Here is a 10,366-nt window from a genome sequence, read left to right as displayed (position 1 = left end):
CTAACAATATAAAAAGAGCAATGAAGAGGGAACAGAAACCTGACTGGGTTTAGTGCAGAGCCACCAGAGGCTGAATTAGCAGTGTGTGAACCCAACTGTACTGCTTCCAAGACCTGTTAAAGCCATGAAGCAGCAGTGTTGCTTTGGCATGATTGGAACCAGAGCTAGCAGATTTTTGTCAGGCCTGAGCTTGGGTGTCACTGTTCTGTGTTGGCAGAACAGGGACTGTTAAGGAGCAGGTTGAGAGACATCTCAGTACCTTGTGTGACCTAACCCAGCCCTGAAGCTGAGCGCTGTGCTGATGATGTTACCTCTGTTAGACCCAAGCTGATTCTTGCAGAGCTACTGGAATGTCTCAGCACTGCACAGGTCCTAGTGGGCCACAGCTGGCCAGCTCTGAGCTGTCCAGACAGGGCTACATGGTGTGGTGGGTTGACCTTGGCTGGATGTCACATGCCCATCAAGCCGATCTATCACTCCCCCTCCTCAGCTGGACAGGGGAGAAAAAATATGATGAAAGACTCACGGGTCGAGATAAGGACAGGGAGAGATCACTCATCAATTATCGTCACGGGCAAAACAGACTCGACTTGGGGAAATTAATTTAATTTATCACGAATCAAACCAGAGTAGGGTAATGAGAAATAAAACTAAACCTTAAAACACATTCCCCCCACCCCTCCCTTCTTCTCGGGCTCAACTTCACTCCCCAGTTTTCTACCTCTTCCCTCCGAGCAGAACCAGGGGATGGGGAATGAGGTTTGCGGTCACTTCATCACACGTTGTCTCTGCCACTCCTTCCTCCTCACTCTCTTCCCCCTGCTCCAGTGTGGGGTCCCCCCCACAGGCTGCAGTTCTTCGCAAACTGCTCCAGCGTGTGTCCCCCACAGGGTCACAAGTCCTGCCAGCAACCCTGCTCCGGCACAGGCTTCTCACAGGGTCACAGCCTCCTTCGGGTGCATCCACCTGCTCTGGCATGGGGTCCTCCACACACTGCAGGTGGATATCTGCTCCACCATTAACCTCCATGGGCTGCAGGAGGACAACCTGCCTCACCATGGTCTTCACCAGGGACTGCGGGGGAATCTCTGCTCCAGTGCCTGGAGCACCTCCTCCCCCTCCTTCACTGACCTTGGTGTCTGCAGAGTTGTTTCTCTCACATATTCTTACTCCTCTCTTCTGACTGTTATTGTGCAGCATTTTTTCCCCCAGAGCACCCGCTGCCCGGGGCAGAGCTGCGGGGAGATTTGCAAGGGGCGTCGGTGGGGGGCGTCATGGTGGGTTTCTCTGTGGTGTCCCCAAACCGGGAAGGGGGCGGTGGGGAGTAACTGGCATCCCTGCCCGGTCCGCCGGCGGCACCAGAGGGCGATGGCGACCAGGCGAGACCCCCCCCCTGCGGAAAGGCGGGATGGAGGGGGAGACGGAAGTGGAGGTGAAGGGAGGGAGAAAGCGAGGGGAGAGCGGAGAGGCGGAGCAGGAAGGAGCAGCACGGGAGAGCGGCAGAGCGAGGGGTAGCAGCTCGGTGAGAGGCGATGTGAGGGCCGCCCCTGCCGCCTGGGGCTGCACGCTGGGCAGAGGCGTCGGGAACAGGCAGGCGCAGGGCGGCTCCGCCAACAGCCATCCTCCGAGCCTGGGTCGCCTCCCGCTGTGCTATTTAGGGGAGGGAGGGGTGGCGAAATGGGGGGGGTGCTCGGAGTGGCCAAAGCACACGGGGCGGCAATGCCTCCTGCCAGGGTGACTAGCGCCTTTTCCCATGGCCGTCTCCTGAAGCGACCCCCCTGCCCCAGCATGGATGTGGCCAACAACACTACCTCCCCAGAGCGCTCCCCCGAGGGGGCAGGCCACCGTGGCCACACCAAGGTGACCCTGGGCTACCAGCTGCTCACCTCCCTGCTCCTGGGCATGCTCATCCTGTGCGCTGTGAGCAGCAACACCTGCGTGATCGTGGCCATCACCCCGGAGTGCTCCTTGCAAACTGTGAGCAACTATCTCATCGGCTCGCTGGCCGTCACCGACCTCATGGTGTCTGTGCTGGCACTGCCCATGGCAGCCCTCTACCAGGTGCTGAACAAGTGGAAACTGGGGCAGGTCACCTGCGACATCTTCATCTCACAGGATGTGCTGTGCTGCACCTCTTCCATCCTGCACCTGTGCGCCATCACCTTGGACAGGTACTGGGCCATCATGGACCCCATTGACTATGTCAACAAGCAGACTCCCCAATGGGCTGCTGTGCTTATCAGCCTGACCTGGCTCATTGGCTTCTTGATATCCATCCCACCCATGCTGGGCTGGAGGACACCTGAGGACCACTCAGACCTCGACGTCTGCACCATCAGCAAGGACCACGGGTACACCATCTACTCCACCTTCAGTGCCTTCTACATCCCGCTTCTCCTCATGCTGGTACTTTACAGCTGCATTTTCAAGGTGGCCTGCTTCAGGATCTGCAAGACCATCAAGAAAGCGGAGAAGTAGAAAATCATTAACACTTGCCTCACCACCTCCGCAGCCACTCTGCAGAAGAAAAGCAACAGGGAGCCCGACAAAGGTTGGTGGCGGACTGTGGACCCCAAGCCCGGCACCTGTGTCAACAGCACAGTGCAGCAGGGTGAGGACAAGGCCATCCTGGAGATCATCAAGGTCCAGCACTGCAACAGCTCCTCCAAGACTCACCCGCGGTTGCCCAGCGAGACATGTGGCTCCCCGCTGCCCCCCTCCTTCAAGAGGTGCAATGAGAGGAACATGGAAGCCAAGTGGAGGATGACCCTGTCCCAGGAGAGGAAGACTGTCAAGACCTTGGGCATCATTATGGGCACCTTCATCCTCTGCTGGCTGGCATTCTTCATCGTGGTGCTGGTCCTGCCCTTTTGTGACGGTAAGTGCTACATGGCTGAGTGGCTAGGTGCAGTCATCAACTGGCTGGGCTACTCCAACTTCCTCCTCAACCCCATCATCTAACAAAGACTTCCAAAGTGCTTTTAAGAAAATTATCAAGTGCAAATTTTGCAGGCAGTGGAGCCTGCCGCTCTGGGATAGGGCAGTGGGGGCTCCTGTCACTTGCTCCATCTGCCTGTCCCCCTGCCGCAGTGTACCCCCCGCCCAGCCCCTCTCCAGTGCAGGCAGAAAGATGTGGGGCACCTAGACCTTCCCCTGCAGAGCACCCAAGCCCCTTGCTCCTCAGCCCGACGGACAAGCCCCGTGGGGCAGGGCAGGGCTCTGCCAGGGACGGCCCAGGGAAAACCATTCCAGGAGGGCTCTGTGGCTGCCCTCACCTCGCCGGGGGCTGGTGCTCCTGCCTCCCTCCCCTCTGTCATTTTGGGTAGACTTAGGGTTTGCAGGTTGTTGCTTGTGGTTGCTGTAAACCACAGCATCTGTCCAAGTAGCATCGGTAAAAATAAACCATCCTATGCAGAAAACCACCATGTCAGAGTTTTTTCTTGGATTTATGAGGAGACGACGGGGGACTTGGAGTCTGACCTCACTCTGTCTGTGCAAGTACAGAGGCTGAAGGTGACTCCCCAAGCAGAGGAAGGGGCTTTGGGCTCATCGCTTCCCGGGCTGTGAAACCGCAAAATGGATTTTCTTGTGGGAAAAGCAACCGTGTTTGTAACCTTGCCAAGGTACTTCCAACAACATCCCTGTCTGCGTTACATGTGTCTAACAGCTCTCCTGCTATGCTAGGACGTTCCAGTTCATCAGGTTTCCCTTGGTTACAGTGCGGGGAGGGGATGGGGGTTAAGCCCTAACCGCACTCCTCATTTTATGGAGATTTTTCTTTTTTAATGCCTTTGACTGAGGATTTTCCACCAAGGAAAAGCTTGGTGCTGCTTTTTTTTTTTTTTGAAGCCACCTCAAAGTTTCTCTGGAGACGTTGCAGTTGCTTCGGAGGCAGCCAACTGCGACACATTTTGCTTGGGGAAAAAAAAACAGAAAACCAACAACAAAATGAACCAAATCAATCAACCAAAACATTGCCATATGCTCCGTGGCAGTAGAGGAGAGGCCGAGAGCAATTGATGGTGAGCAATTGTTTTCATTTCATCGCCTGTCTTTCTTGGGTTTTATTTCTATTTCTTTGTTATTTTCCTTTTCATTACAATTTATTATTATTATTTATTTTCATTATTATTTTATTTCAGTTATTAAACTGTTTTTGTCTCAACCCATGAGTTTTCTCACTTTTACCCTTCCGATTCTCTTCTCCATCCTGCTGTGGGGGGAAGTGAGTGAGCGGCTGTGTGGTGCTTAGTTGCTGGATGGGGTTAAACCACGACATTGTGGTTAGATGGCAATAGACTTGGTGGTAAAATTGGGAACTCCCAGGTTCAAAGCTCTCTTCACAAAACCTAATACCCTGTTCTAGCCATCTTATGTGCAGAAAAAGAAACATCCAGATAGGAAAAATAAAAAAAGAAAAAGCATGAAACTCATTGGATCAGGTCTATCCCTTGAAGAATACTTCTGTCTTCAGAATAGTTGCAGAAAGCATGAATTTAGTTTATTATGTCTTGAGCCAGCTGACACACTACCTTATTTTGTCATAGTTCAGTGCACGTGTATTTAATCGAAACACCGTACAGGTCAAAGAGGCAACTTTCCCCACTGTACTTCAATTACAGACACCTATTGTGAAAATCCTTGGACTAGTTGCCTGAAAATTCCATGGGCAAGTCAGCCAATTGCTCGAAATTGCTGGGTAAAAGTTCTCTAGCTTTCAAAATTGCTACAGTGAAATTACTGTGAAATCTGTCTTTGAAGTCTCATTTTCTTCTGCAGCTCCACAAAACTTTTTTAAAAATCAGATTTGCACAAATTCTAATTAAACTCTGGCTGGCTTCAGCAAGGGAAACAGAGGGTAACGAGAACACTCTGTCTTTTCACCAACTCATAGCTGTGACTTTTTAGCAGAGACAAGCAAAACAATGCTTCCCTATGGAATTTAAGTAAATGTGTGTGGGATATTTTTGAGAATAAGTTTTCACAACATCACAACAGAATGTGATCTGTTGTAAAAAGAATATTTAAGTTATTAAAATTAAAGACAGGTAACATCTTGTCTTACCTAGATTAAATAATCTCCTTTATGAGCCACTCAGTGGAGAAAAATGTTTCAAGTAATATAAAGTAGCAGCTGTGTTTAAGTGACTTATGACATAGACACAGTTTATGTCCTGTAATACATTGCTAATACTGACATAATTAAATTATGTTAAAATAGCTACGTAAAAGGCATTGGCCACATTCAGAATTTAAGTAATTTACAGATGTTATAGAATTTTATAGTACGTCATTAGAAATGTCATGTATTTTATACAAAAATGGTGTTTTGGCTGAACTGTTTTCTCCCCATCAAATTACTGCTGAGGCACAAGAATTTCTGAGGCAGCAGAGATTCAGAAGAGGTGAGTGCTTCTAGATGTGCCTCTCCACTCCCCATCCCCCAAAGTGTGCAGGAGCTCATCCCCTGCCTTTCCAGGGTGTCACCATTTAAAGCAGGGCAGCAATAAACAGAGTGGCAGACACTCTCTATTAACCCCCACCCTTCCACCAGAGGAAGGGAAAAGGAGGAAAAGGGAGAGAGACTTACAAGTTGAATATAAAAAGTTTTATGAATAACATAAATAATATTAATAATAAAAGAAATAATGCAAAATATACAAAACCGACAGTGAGTTTCCCGGAGTTGGGTGCCAGGGCTCTGACGTCCTGCCAGCAGCTGCCAGACAGCACCAGGAAGTCCCGGACTGGCCTCAGCAGTAGGCAGGAACTGGACTCAGGAATGCACAGATCAGAATCTGGATCAGGATCGCAGGCAGAACAAGGAGCAGGGTCCTCTTCAGAAGGCAGCCATGGATGAAGAGAGCGAGACCCTCATGATCCCCCAGCTTTAAACTGAGTATGACATGAACGGCATGGAATACCTCGTAGGTCAGTACTGGGTCCCCTGTTCCATCCGCCTCTCCCTGCAAGTATGACCCTTTATGACTCCTCACTTGAGGGACCTGAGAGATCTGTCAGTGACCTTGGCTGCTATAGGAATAATTATAAACAGGGGCCTTTTTCTGCATTCCTCTCTTACCATTAGCTCAGTAAGACTATAAACATTAGGTGTTATCAACTTTAGAGCGGACAGTGTCTGTAAAATATGCAGCCAGCTTCAGAAAAATGCAGTTACTTAGAAGAACTTAGCTCTAGGAAAGATTCACTAAAAGAGAATTGGTTCTGTTTAAACCAAAACCAGGACACAGGGATATCACCTTAGGCACTGGCAGCTGCATAAGGGACCTGCTTTGAGAGCACAATTTCTTGCGCAGTTCCCAACTGCCAGTAGGATACTGCAGTACTTACCTACTGCTAAGCATTGGTGTTGTGATGGTGTCCATAGAAAACTGCATCATTCTCACTGTAAAGTAAGAGATTTACCTATCTGGACATGTAATCATTGTAATAAGTGGCAGTATTTATGAAAAGCATGTGAAGAATAAATAGATAAATTACATTTGGAACTGAAGTCTTTTGTAAATAAAAATGAGTAAGACTTGCTTTTACAAGTTTTTTATTTACTTGCAATGTCACAATCAGTCTAGTGCTGCCCTAGGAAGCATTACTAGGTTGCTGAAGACGAAGGTGATAACTTGATAAGAGAGAAAATTAACGGTGGATTATAGGGTAATCAGAAATGCATCTGCATGGCAACAAGAAGAGAACTTCAGTGCCCTTCTGATATGTCACATAGATCTTTTTTTATTTCACTCAAATACTGAAAGTCCTTATCATGACTCATCTCTCCAGTTTGGAAGCATTTTATTTTTTGGTAGCTGTCTTTTACTCAAAAAGCAAAAGCAAAAGCAAAGAAGGATAGTGACATATACCCTGGAAGGAGAAGCAATCACGTTTCATTCTAAGAACTTCCTTCATATTTTGATGAAGAGAAAAAAAAGTTATGATGTAATTTCACTCATAGTTCAGTCAACTGCTGTGTTTCAACAAGTAAGGATGATTATATTCAGCACTTTTCTTGCATGGAAATCTTCCTGTTTATTGAGCAATTTAATTTTTCCTTTCCTTGGTGGATTTTAGGATTTATTGTATACAGAAGATTAGTAGCAGTAATAGCAATGTGAAATAATGTAATATAGAGTAGATTATGATAGAGAGCAAAATAATTCACATTCTACTTCCAGTAGAAGTCTTTACAATCAGAATAAAGATTTTCATATTTTTTCTTCTGTTTGATTTGTAAAATGTATTTGTAGAGTTTTACTATTTTAGTCTTGTGTTGGAAAGTAGTCTGGTAAATCTACAGTTCTAAAGCCAGTTATTCTGGAAGGATACTAGATTTTGACATCACTGCTTGTGAATAGGGACGGTAGTTGCTGTGTTGAAAATTTGTCATCAAGATTGTAGAGTGGATCTATACCACATGCTGCTTATTATAAACATGACTGTTTATATCTTCTTCTGAACATCATAGAATTGTAGAATGGTAAGGGTTGGAATGGAACTTAAAGATCATCCGGTTCCAACACCCCTGCCACGAGCAGGGACATCTTCCATTAGACCAGGTTGTTCAGAGCTCCATCCAACCTGGCCTTGAACACTTCCAGGGAGGGGGCATCCACAGCTTCTCTGGTCAGCCTGTTCCAGTGTTTCACCACCCAGGAAAGCACACACAAACATGCCAGCCTCCCCAATGGATGTAACCTTGTCTTTGTTGTATTAGTGTCCCAAAGAAATAACTTTAATTTGAAGAGTTTGCGTCTGAAACCAAGCACAGTGGATTCCTCCCAGAGTATCACACACAAAGTACGGCCCATCATTATATTCATGATTGCTACATCCTGGGCCAGAGTGACCTGCTCTTGAGCTCAAGACACTGGTAACTGCACAGCTGGCTACCGTTCTCCTGCAAAGTCAATTTTAAATAAAACCATAATGGAAGGGCTATTCAGGTTAAGACATAGGTATGACAGCTTCATCCTTCTTTTCCTGAGGAAGCAGGTAAAAAAGCAAAAAAAAAAAAAAAAGACCATGTCAGAGGAAGCCTAAATTCAAAATCTAAAAGTAACTACTTTTGTTGTATATTGAAAGTGCAATTTGAAATTAAAAAAAAATGCATTTGCTTCAATCAATTTTGTTGAAAAAAAAATTTACATACTAAATAAAAATCAGCTAGTTCTAACAGAGATATTACTTCATCACAAGCACGGTAGCACTTTGGATCCCTGCTGGTGAAGGGTGTTTGTGCTGTGGGGCTGGTTAGACTCTCATGCAGAAGGCAGTCAGAAGGCAGAGAGACCTGCAGCAGTTCCAGCAGAAAATGGGTTTTGGTTTGAACTTACTTGAAAGCCTAAAAGACTGATAAAAATAGTGTCGTTCCTGAAGCTTGAAGATATCCTTGTGATCAGAATCACAAGGCACAAAAAGCAAGTCCTTTGATACCAGTGATGGCCAGGACGGTCCGTGCAGCCTTCTTCCTTTACTTCTATTTCCCCATCAAAAAAGGAAAATTGACCGGAATCACAACTTCTCTGAGATTTTTTGGGTTTGCTTTTTTTTTTGGTGTGGTGTTGGCTTTTTTTGCAGTGCATACAAGAGCAGCAGGAAGGAATCCAGGAGAATATCAGCACTTAATTCCTGTCCCAAATAAGACAAAAGTTTAATAAAAAATGTATTGCAGCAGGATGAAATTAAAATGTTAAGCAAGCCTGGGATATGGTCAGTCTCTGGAAGAAGGAACTACGAGGAGGTATAGGCAACTCCCCTATTGTGCTCAGCACTAGCATTAGATGAAGTAAGCATCAATTATCAGATACATCATTCATGCTGGCATTTTTAAAAATTATATAGAATTATTTTTTAAAAAATTTTTGACAGTGTCCTTCTATCACTGATTTTATATGATAAGAATATGACTTAAAAATTGGGAAGTTAATCATAGCATGCATGAAACAGGTCTCAGTAGTGATGGCAGAGACAAAATGCCTGTGGCTCAGTCCACTTGTAGATATACAAATTTGCATACAAGAATTTTTGGTGAGAAGGCTCAGGGGGCAAGATGGAGTAGGACACACTGGGAGTGCCAAATCCTTTCCCCAGAGCAAAATCTTTCATCTTAATATTTAAGGTCATGGTGAGTAGCAGGTTTAAATTACCAGGAGGAAGGCTATTCTTATTCTGTTGCTAAATATTAGGAAAGGAATTATTCACATGCCATGCCCAATCTTCAGGCAAGAGAGAGTCACATAATTTAGTTAAGTGCCAAATAATGATGAAGAGCTGGGCTAAGTGCCTGCACTGACCCAGGATCCTGCAGCTCTTCAGGTTCCTCTCTTTCTATTTGTTAGTCTCTTCCTGGTGACCTCAGTTTTGCACTACTATTTCTACCAACAGACACGGGCTATCTCTCAATTACTCTGTTGGTGAAGAGTAATATATACATATACATGCATTTCAGCTTACTGTGTATGGCAATTGATATAGATGCTTATGCTTCAGTTCTCTGTGGATGAGTGTCCTGGGTTCGGCTGTGAATATTCTCACAAGAAGCCAGGAGGGCTGACCCAAACTATCCAATCAAATGGGATATTTCATACATTGTGACATCATGCTCGGTGTTTAGGTAGGGAAGCTGGCTGGGAGAGGGTAATTTGCTACTCAGGAGCAAGCTGAACATTGAGTGATGAGAAAATTGCACTCTCTATATTCTTTTTAACAGTGTTCTTGTTATTTTCTTCTCCCTATGCTATTCTGTTAAACTTTTTTTATCCCAACTGTCCTGGGTTCGTCCAGGATAGGGTTGATTTTCACCAGAAGCCAGGAGGGGGCACAGCCAGCTGGCTGACCCAAACTGGCCAAAAAAAATGGGGTGTTTAATACCATGTGATGTTGTCGCGTTAAAAGGAGTAAGGGAATCTGATAAGCAGCAAAGGCAAAGCCCTCACATTGAGTCACGAGGTTCAGAGAAGACCCCCTTGCATTCTAAACTCTCTCTCAGAGGAGAGTCTAGGTGCAGCTGGGTCTACTCCTAGTCCCAGACTTGGTCAACGGTTTATGTCTAAAGGGTTAAGTGTGTAGCCACTTATCAGATTCAACTTGCCTGTCAGAGCCCCTCCAAGGACTTTCACTGAAACAGTTTCACAAAGTTGAAGCAATAGGTAATTTATTCAAGCGACAGGTATCACAGATTCGGGATTGCCATTGATAAATGCACTGTCTACAAAAGTTGAGCTCAAAGTAATAGTTTAGTGCTTTAGTTAACAGTGTGTTCCCGGGGATACTTCTGACAAAGTCAGAGGCGCGACTCTTACCAAAAAGGCATCCCTTCTTGGGGGGGGAAGAGAGGTTCAGGCCCGTTGACCCG

The 10,366-nt window shown here is 46.0% G+C and overlaps 1 pseudogene; it reads left to right on the top strand.

Annotated features, from left to right (window-relative positions):
* The first annotated feature begins 1,788 nt into the window (after positions 1-1,788).
* On the top strand, positions 1,789-3,145 carry LOC142365519 (5-hydroxytryptamine receptor 1A-like; annotated as a pseudogene).
* The last annotated feature ends 7,221 nt before the right edge of the window (positions 3,146-10,366 follow it).

This window comes from Opisthocomus hoazin, chromosome W (genome assembly GCF_030867145.1).
Source record: "Opisthocomus hoazin isolate bOpiHoa1 chromosome W, bOpiHoa1.hap1, whole genome shotgun sequence".
In the NCBI taxonomy this organism is placed as follows: Eukaryota; Metazoa; Chordata; class Aves; order Opisthocomiformes; family Opisthocomidae; genus Opisthocomus; species Opisthocomus hoazin.
This window is presented reverse-complemented; position numbering and strand designations above follow the sequence as displayed.